Source organism: Bos taurus, chromosome 11, assembly GCF_002263795.3.
Source record: "Bos taurus isolate L1 Dominette 01449 registration number 42190680 breed Hereford chromosome 11, ARS-UCD2.0, whole genome shotgun sequence".
Lineage (NCBI taxonomy): Eukaryota > Metazoa > Chordata > Mammalia > Artiodactyla > Bovidae > Bos > Bos taurus.
In genome coordinates, this window is record NC_037338.1 from 99,384,349 (window position 1) to 99,394,081 (window position 9,733).

A 9,733-nucleotide genomic window follows, 5' to 3' on the forward strand; every position below is an offset into this window, starting at 1 on the left:
GTTTGGTGTGGAGATACAGGAGTTTGGAGGGCGATAATTGGTCACAACCTGAGCTGGGGCGGGGGAGGTGTCCACTTGCTGTCTCCATTCAGCTTGTCTCCTCTGTTTAAATGAGCTTTGTTGGTTAGTCTTCAGTCGTTTTGTCCACTGTTTTGCGGCCCCATGGATCTGCAGCCCACACCAGCTCTCGTCTTGTTGTGGATTCTTCCAGGCAAAGATAACCTGTAGTATATTCTTCTTTTCTCTGTTACTTCCTTCAAGAATTCCTGCCATTCTGCCTTTCTACCAGGGATCCATGCATGGCAGCAGTTCCTTACTGCTGAGCCACTAGGAACCCTTTAATGAGGGTAGTTGAGGAAAGCGAGGGGCAGCGCCCCCCCAGCAATCTACACACCACGCATACTGGCCCAAGTAGAGAGCATGTCAGGGGGGCATGGACATGTACTCCTTCCAGTGCGCTGAGACCATAGCTGGCACTTAGTAGCATTTCCAGTAAATTGTGTTAATAGTCAGAGTTCCTACGGAGAGAAAGCAGAGAAAGAGGTTTCAGGGGGACAGGACTTGCCACATCGACACTGGTTATCAGAAGAGATATCGCCTGAGGCCTGGGGATAGGAGTCGGCGTCTCCGCCTTCCGAACGGAACCCCGAGGCAGAGTTGCCACTATAAGACTGCCGCAAGGTTGCCATTGCCATAAGGAACGAGGCAAACCAATCCAGTACTCTTGCCTGGAAAATCCATGGACGGAGGAGCCTGTAGGCTGCAGTCCATGGGGTGCGAAGAGTCGGACACGACTGAGCGACTTCCCTTTCACTTCCGCGTGAAGAGTTATGAAATCAACGAGTACGTCACGCGCATCGCGATTCCTACTTAGCCCCGGCTTCACCACCTCCGCTGCCTGGGTAAGGCTACGAGGGGGTTGTCTGGAGTGGCTAAGACTAAAGGGCAGGCAACAAGCTCAGGGACTCCGGGGCCGCGGAAGCAGGCGAACGAGCCTGGAGTGTGAGTAGAGCGACTCGGGCCCGCCATCGTGCTACAAGCAGCTAATTCTTTACACAGCTGCCTCATGCGCATGGTCTCGGCTACATATCCCTCACCTACGAACCAAGGGCCGTTCCTCGGCGCTCCGCCATGTTTCGCCAACGCCGTTCCACTGGCCCCGCCCCGGCCAATCGACTCACCCTTCGGCAACACCCCTACTTCGAGCCGGCCAATTCGGAGACTCGAGGGCGCGTGGGCGTGGCCTAGGTGTGTGAGTTGAGCACGTGGACAGGTGAGTTCAAAGGCTTTGGCATAGTCAATAAAGCAGAAATAGATGTTTTTCTGGAACTCTCTTGCTTTTTCAGTGATCCAGCGGATGTTGGCAATTTGCTCTCTGGTTCCTCTGCCTTTTCTAAAACCAGTTTGAACATAAGGAAGTTCACGGTTCACATATTGCTGAAGCCTGGCTTGGAGAATTTTGAGCATTACTTTACTAGCATGTGAGATGAATGAATGCAATTGTGCGGTAGTTTGAACATTCTTTGGCATTGCCTTTCTTTGGGATTGGAATGAAAACTGAACTTTCCAGTCCTGTGGTCACTGCTGAGTTTTCCAAATTTGGTGGCATATTGAGTGCAGCACTTTCACAGCATCATCTTTCAGGATTTGAAATAGCTCAACTGGAATTCTATCACCTCCACTAGCTTTGTTCGTAGTGATGCTTTCTAAGGCCCACCTGACTTCACATATATGTTCAGTCTTACCACTCCGCATTTCTGTGCTGCGCTTTCATGTGAGTTGCCAAAGTCCCTCTTTTGGGTAGCTACTTCCTATTCTTTTGCTCACACATTTTTGTAAAATGTCACATGGGTTTATCACTAGGAGACAGGAGGCAACACAAACCACATGCTTTGCTGTCTGTGTAGGAACTGAATAACACGCATGGTGACCAATCCTGAAGGAAATCACTCCTGAATATTCACTGCAAGGACTGATGCTGAAGCTGAAACTCCAGTACTTTGGCCACCTGATGCGAAGAGCTGACTCATTGGAAAAGACCCTGAGGCTGGGAAAGATTGATGGCGGGAGGAGAAGGGGACGACAGAGGATGAGATGGTTGGATGGCATCAGCGACTCGATGGACATGAATTTGAGTACACTTTGGGAGCTGGTGATGGACAGGGAGGCCTGGCTGTGCTGCAGTCCATGGGGTCGTAAAGAGTCGTACCCGACTGAAGGGCTGAACCGAACTGAACTGACCAATCAACAACAGGCTTTGAAAGAAGTGATGTGATTGGTCACTCACCGTTGTGCATCTGTCATTTCCGCAGTTATTTGTGGATGGAAGAAGTAGTAGCAAAGTTCCTGTGTGGTGCAATTATTCATAGGTAACATAATATGGCACATGAAATTTGAACTGTGTTATTGAGGACTTCCCTGGTGGCTCAGACGGTAAACAGTCTGCCTGCAGTGCGGGAGACCTCGGTTTGATCCCTAGGTCCTGAAGATCCCCTGGAGAAGGAAATGGCAACCCACTCTAGTATTCTTGCCTGGAAAGCCAAGAAGGCTACAGTCCATGGGGTCGCAAAGAGTTGGACACGACTGAGTGACTAATACTTTCATTGAGGGACTGGTGTTATTTAACTATACTGGAAAGCAAGGACTGCCGCATTATGTACTGTATTGGCTTGTGTGTAAATTATTAACAGTGATTATTTCCCTGGGATTGATTGGGGAGGGTCTTATAAACTTCCCTGTGTACACGTGTGTGTGCAGGCAGGCGTCCTCAGTCCAACTGTTTGTGACTCCATGGACTGTAGCCCGTCAGGATCCTTTGTCCATGGAATTTTCCAGGTAGAATACTGAAGTGGATAGCCATTTCCAACTGCATGGGATCTTCCTGACCCAGGGATTGAAGCTGTGTCTCCTGCATTGGCAGGCAGATTTCTTTACCATGGCAGTGCTAAGTCACCTCAGTCGTGTCGGACTCTGTGCAACCCCATAGACGGCAGCCCACCAGGCTCCCCCGTCCCTGGGATTCTCCAGGCAAGAACACCGGAGTGGGTTGCCATTTCCTTCTCCAATGCAGGAAAGTGAAAAGGGAAAGTGAACTCGCTCAGTCGTGTCCGACTCTTCGCAACCCCATGGACTGCAGCCTACCAGGCTCCTCCGTCCATGGGATTTTCCAGGCAAGAGTACTGGAGTGGGGTGCCATTGCCTTCTCCTTACCATGGCACTACCTGGGGAAAAAACTGTTTTGTTTTTTTTTTTTTAGGCAGTGTTTTTAATTAATTAATTTATTTATTTTTGAGGCAATGAAATTCTGGAATCACACCTTGGACTGAAGCCATTTACTAGCTGTGTGACTTCTGGCAAATTACTAAACCTTTCTGAGTATCATTTCTGAAATGAAAATAATGATAGCTCCTGGTCCATGGGTGGTAGTGAGAAGTCAATGAGTTAACACATGAAAACCACATAAGTCTGGTGTCAGGCAAGGAGTCAGTGTTTCAAAAATGTATCATTGTTATTATTAAAATTTAGTCTGAGAAGTGCTGCAGTGCAGGCAGCTCTAGGGAGGCCAACCCTGCCTGGAGAAGGGAGCTTAAATGCGCCAGGTGACCTTCAGAGCACCTTTCTGGGCAGCTTCCAAGGCATCTAAGATCTCAGACTTCCTGGCTGCCAGGCAAGGGGCTGGTGCCCAGCAGTCAGTGCCTCCCCCAATACACGCCTCCATCAGTCTAAGCAGCTATTGGCCACCTTCTCGGCCAGAAGTCACCAGGACTTGTGAACAGCGGGTGGATGACCCCTCGGGACAGGCCTCAGTGACCAATCCTCTGGCTGCTGATGTCAGCTACACCTCCTGCTGGATGCAGCCTGGAGGGAGACCGGATAAAGTCCAAAGCCTCCTAACTTGGCCTCTGGAGCAGGCCTAAGTCCAGACTCTGCAGCTTCTGTATTCTCTCCACTCCCAAATACATAAATCCTTTGCTTCGGAATAGATGTTGCCCACTTTTGCTCAAGCTATATCCTGTCTGACAGGCCTTTTAATCTGACCCCCTAGCAGGGCTGAATCCCAGCTCTGAAGTCTCCTGGGTCAGTCTGGGCCCTCCCCAGAACTCAGATCACCTATGATGTGCCTGACTCCTGTGCTAAATGCTCATCCTCACAACAGCCTTCAGAAAGGCGTCATTGTCCCTGTTTTGCTGAAGAGGAGAATGAACAAAGCTCAGTGAGCTGAGACAGCCTGAGCTGGGTGGGATTCAACCCCTGGTTTACCTGTTTCCAAAGTCAAAACCTGTCCCCCCCCAAAATCCTTTTGGGAGGTAGGTGCTGCCGCCTCTATCAGCTCCCCTGCATCTAGGAGACCATCAGCCCCTGGGGACACGAGCCATGCCTTATCCAGCTTCCACCCTGCATGGCAGCTTGCAAGGACAGGCAAGGTGGCTTCGGCTTTACAGCCTGGCTGTACATCACCTACGGCAACTGTGTGTAGTAAGGATGTCAGGTTTTAGTGTTTCTCAATAGTGGCACACTTGGTGTTTGGGCTGAGTCAGTTCTTTACCAGGAAGATCTACATCTTCCCACGGTGGCTAGAAGGATGTTTACCATCCTTGGCCTAAATATGTCAGAAGATCCCCCTCCTCCCCTCCCCTGTCCAGTTACTGAGAAAACACAAACCATGGCACCTCTGGAGGAGAGGCCTGGGTACCATGCCCAGGCAAGACCAGCCTGCTATACCAACTACCACAGAAGATGAAAGCTTGGATTTAGAACTTGAACTTGGATAAAATGGTCCCGGCTCCACTCTGAACAAGCTATAGGACCTTAGTCCTACCACAACCAGACTCAGCTTCCTCATCTGTGCAATGGGGACAATAATAAATATTAATGCAATCACCCCAGAAAGCATTTAGCACAGGTTCCTGGTCCACTTAACCTGTCAATGACAATAAACTGTTAACATTTAAACCTCTAAGACTTTCCGTAAAAATTAGTTAACCAAGTAGGACAATAAAATCTCTTGCAGATACTAAATTATTTATCTTCTTGTTTGTCTTGGATGTACAGAGTCCCTCCAAGACAACTGTCTGATGAAAACTTGTTGAGTCAACGGTTCTGCCCCAAGGGAGGTTACATGTGTCTGGGGAGCTCTAAGTACACTGACTCAGACACAGTTCCCCCTTAGCTTTGGGTTTCCCAGGTGGCGCCAGTGGTAAATAATCTGCCCGCCAAAGTAGGAGACATAAGAGATGCAGGATTGATTCCTGGGTTGGGAAGATACCCTGGAGGAAGGCATAGCAACCCACTCTAGTATTTTTGCCTAGAGAATCCCATGGACAGAGGAGCCTGGTGGGCTACAGTCCATAGGGCTGCAAAGAGTTGGACATGACTGAAGCAACTTAGCACGCACGCTCGCCCCTTGGCTTTGGAATTGGCAAAAGAGACAGAAATGGTTTCGGAGACTGTAGGCTCCCAGGCCAGAGGGGCTGGTGGGTGGGGAGCCTGAGTGAGTTACACAGTAGGAAGGCCACTCCTTTTCCCTCCTGGCACAGGATCCAGATCCAAAAATTGAAATCTCACTCTTTGGGGCAGTTTTACACATGGAGGAGAAAACAATATATGTGTATATATTTAGTGCTGGCAGAAAGACTAAAGAGAGTCATATCAGTGGTACAGACGGAGAAACTGTCAGAGTGGGGAAATGACTTACCCAAAGTGAAAGTCCTGGGAAAGCACAGAAGGACCTCAGCTATGAATCCAAAGCTTGTATCTCTGTACAAGAATGAGGAAGTGAGATGAGTGTTCGGAAAATATTTCAGGGAGCGGGCAGAGCCATCTGAGAGTGGGAAGTGGCCCCACGTCTATTAGGGCAGGAGTAACGGTGATTCATCTCTTGCTAAAGCTGGAGTAACTTTAGCTTGCTAGCTACAGAAGGCTGGGAGCGAGGTGTGCCCAGCTAAATGTCCCAGCATGTAGGAGACCTGACAACCCAGGTGAGCACTAATGGCTAGGAAGACAGGAGGAACATTTCTGTGCTGACAGCTTTGTTCACATGGGCAGAGTTTCTACGTCAGCAAGTTGGCTGCCACCCCGGGGACTGAATGAATGGGGGGGGTGGGCATCAGTATGAAGGACTTTCTCATTGCTGTGCTTAATTGCTCAGTCATGTCCGACTCTTTGCGATACCATGGACTGTAGCCCACCAGGCTCCTCTATCTATGGGGATTCTCCAGACAAGAATACTGGAGTGGGTTGCCATGCCCTCCTCCAGATCTCACTGCTAACCTTCCTGTATTCCTTTGTTGCCCCTTTGTCTGTATCATGACATTAGGGAGTCCTCCGCTTTAGAGATGTGGAAGGTCAAGTGCGGCGTGGAGAGCGGGATGCCATGTTGGAGGCCCTCACGCTGCCATGAGGAGGCACTATGTGGGAGGAAAAAGCCGATTCAGGCAGAAACCAGACAGATCATTTCTAACCTGCACTGTCTCTGATCATGTCAAGTATTTTCACGTATGAATGTGTCTCTGCTCCAGGCCCCAGCTTCATCATTTCTCCTCCTAGATACCTTATGCACCTTTCGCTCTCTCTCTTTTTTTGGCTATGCTGGGTCTGTGACGCAAGGCATGGGTTTTTTTTTTCTCTAGTTGCGGAGCATGGGCTTAGTTGCCGTTAGGTATATGGGATCTTAGTTCTCTGGCCAGGGATGCAACTCGTGTCCTCTGCATTAGAAAGTGGATTCCCAACCACTGTACCACCAGGGAAGTCGCTTATGCATCTTTCAGTCCCGTTAAATGTCACCTCCTTTGAGAAGCCTTCTGTGACTCCCCTGGGGCTGAACCAGATGCCACCTTCTCTGTGCTCCCAAGGCCTGAGCTTGCCCACCCACCACAGCAGTCATCATAGATGCCAACAGCTGGGTTGTCTGTTGCCCTCACCAGACTCTAAGGACAGGAACTGTGTCTGTCCTGTTCTCCATCAGCTCCTCAGCCTCTGGCAGCTCAACTAACTGACCTGAGGTGTCTCAAAGAATTAGTGCTGATGGTCCCAGGAGGCTGAGGAGAGACTGAGAAGCTCAACAACCTTTCTAGAAGTCGAGAAGTGAGGACCCTCTTTGGGCAACTTTTTTTTTTTTTTAAGTATACTTGATTTACAACGCTGCAATGGGCAACTTTCTTAACTTCTCTGTATTTCACTTACTAATCTGTAAAATGTATTTCACTTACTGATCTGTGTGTAAGGCATAAAGTAGGAAATGAGGGAGCATTCAGTGTCAGCAATCATAGTTCTGCAGGAGTGGACATGGAAGCTCAGGGAGGTATGTGCCAGGTCCAGACTCTAGGCTAGAAAAGGCAAGCCTTGGACTCTGGTCTGGGTTCTGGCCTCCAATCTGTGCCTCTCTTCATTCTACACTGCTGGTTGTTGCCTGTCTGTTTCACTTCCTCAGTCAATAGACAGCCAATAAACAGCTACTGGATGCCTGCTGGGTGCCAGGTCCCAAGCTGAGAGCTGCAAGGCTGACAACAAAAGATGTTTTTCAGGAGGCAGTGGGATGAGCAAGAATGGTATTAGTGTAAAATGCTCCCGGGCTCAAATTCCAGCTTTTCCACATCCTGGCTATAAGATATTACGAAGGTCCCTGATCTCTGAGCCTGTTTTTTCCTTTAATAATGGGGAAATACAAGACTTCCCAGCAGGAGAGCTGCAACCTGGCACTGGGCAGCACTGGATATAAATGGAAGCCAGTTATTATTAATACCCTCATCATCCCATTTTATTTTTAACCAACCTGTGCGCGTCGTAGTTAATTCTTCCCCCTTGTCCGGGCACCCAGGACCTGGTTCTCTGTCCCAGGCCACCACAGTTAATTACTCGTGCATCTCACTAGCCGGCTGATTCACACACCAGAGGAACCAGAAATCAAATTGCCAACGTCCGTTGGATCATTGAAGATGCAAAAGAGTTTCAGAAAAGCATCTACTTCTGCTTTATTGACTATGCCAAAGCCTTTGACTGTGTGGATCACAACAAACTGTGGAAAATTCTTAAAGAGATGGGAATACCAGACCACCTGACCTGCATACAACTGGACGTGGAACAACAGACTGGTTCCAAATCAGGAAAGGAATATGTCAAGGTTGTGTATTGTCACCCTGCTTATTTAACTTATATGCAGAGTACATCATGAGAAACATTGGACTGGATGAAGCACAAGCTGGAATCAAGATGACGGGGGAAATGTCAATAACCTCAGATATGCCGATGACACCACCCTTATGGCAGAAAGCAAAGAACTAAAGAGCCTCTTGAAGAAAGGGAAAGAGGATAGTGAAAAAGTTGGCTTAAAACTCAACATTCAGAAAACAGATCATGGCATCTGATCCCATAACTTCATGGCAAATAGATGGGGAAACAGTAGAAACAGTGACAGACTTTATTTTTGGGGCTCCAAAATCACTGCAGATGGTGACTGCAGCCAATATTAAAAGACACTTGCTCCTTGGAAAAAAGTTATGACCAACCTAGACAGCATATGAAAAGCAAAGGTCCATCTAGTCAAAGCTATGGTTTTTCCAGTAGTCATGTATGGATGTGAGAGTTGGGCTATAAAGAAAACTGAGCACCGAAGAATTGATACTTTTGAACTGTGGTGTTGGAGAAGACTCTTGAGAGTCCCTTGGACAGCAAGGAGATCCAACCAGTCCATCCTAAAGGAAATCAGTCCTGAATATTCATTGGAAGGACTGATGCTGAAGCTGAAACTCCAATTCTTTGGCCACCTCATGCGAAGAGTTGACTCACTGGAAAAGACCCTGATGCTGGGAAAGATTGAAGGCGGGAGGAGTAGGGGACGGCAGAAGACGAGATGGTTGGACGGCATCACCGACTCAATGGACATGATTTGGAGTAAGCTCCGGGAGTTGGTGATGGACAGGGAAGCTTGGCGTGCTGCAGTCCATGGGGTCGCAAAGAGTCGGACACGACTGAGCCACTGAACTGAACTGAATGAACACACACCAGCAGACACCCACTCCCCCACTCACGTTCTTTCACACAAACGGTAGCAGCGATCAACGCTGTTCTTTTCGTCCCTTCAGTTTTCCATCTATGGTATCCTGGAAGCGGTCCCCTATTAGTGCATGGTGAACATTTTTCTTTTTTAGCGGTGGCACAGTATTCCATTGTACGGATTCTCTTTTAACGCGGTTGCCGTTACTATTATCAATCTGGGATCTCCGAGGACTTGGGATACTTAGAGCTGTCGAGTTGGAGTCCAGCACCCGGTTCCAGCCCCGGCTCCGCCCAGAATTCACCCAGTCTCCCTGGGCTCCCTCTTCCCCACCCGTACGGTACGATCGCGCGAGTCGGGGTGGGGCGGGGGATGGGGATGTAGAGAGGACCAGCCTGGAGGATCCCAGTGTCCGAGTGCGGATCAGCGAGAAGCGCGCGCAACAGCTAGGGACTGAAGTCAACCTTTCGAGCGTAGCCACTACGCTATACCAGCAGCACCAAAAGCAGCGAGTAGTCTGGCACAATCAAGCTCGGAACGGGCTGTCAGGCCCTCCCGCCTCGGCACCTGAGCTCGGGGCAACAACGCTCCGGCACCGGCTACTCACCCCCGCCTCCGCCGCTTCACCCTTCGTCCCCACGCCTGGAAGGTTACAGGTGTCCCTGTCCCTTTAAGGGGGCGGAGCCCGGGCTCCGCTACTTCCGCCCCAAAGCAACATGGCGCCAACCGGGAGCAGAGCGG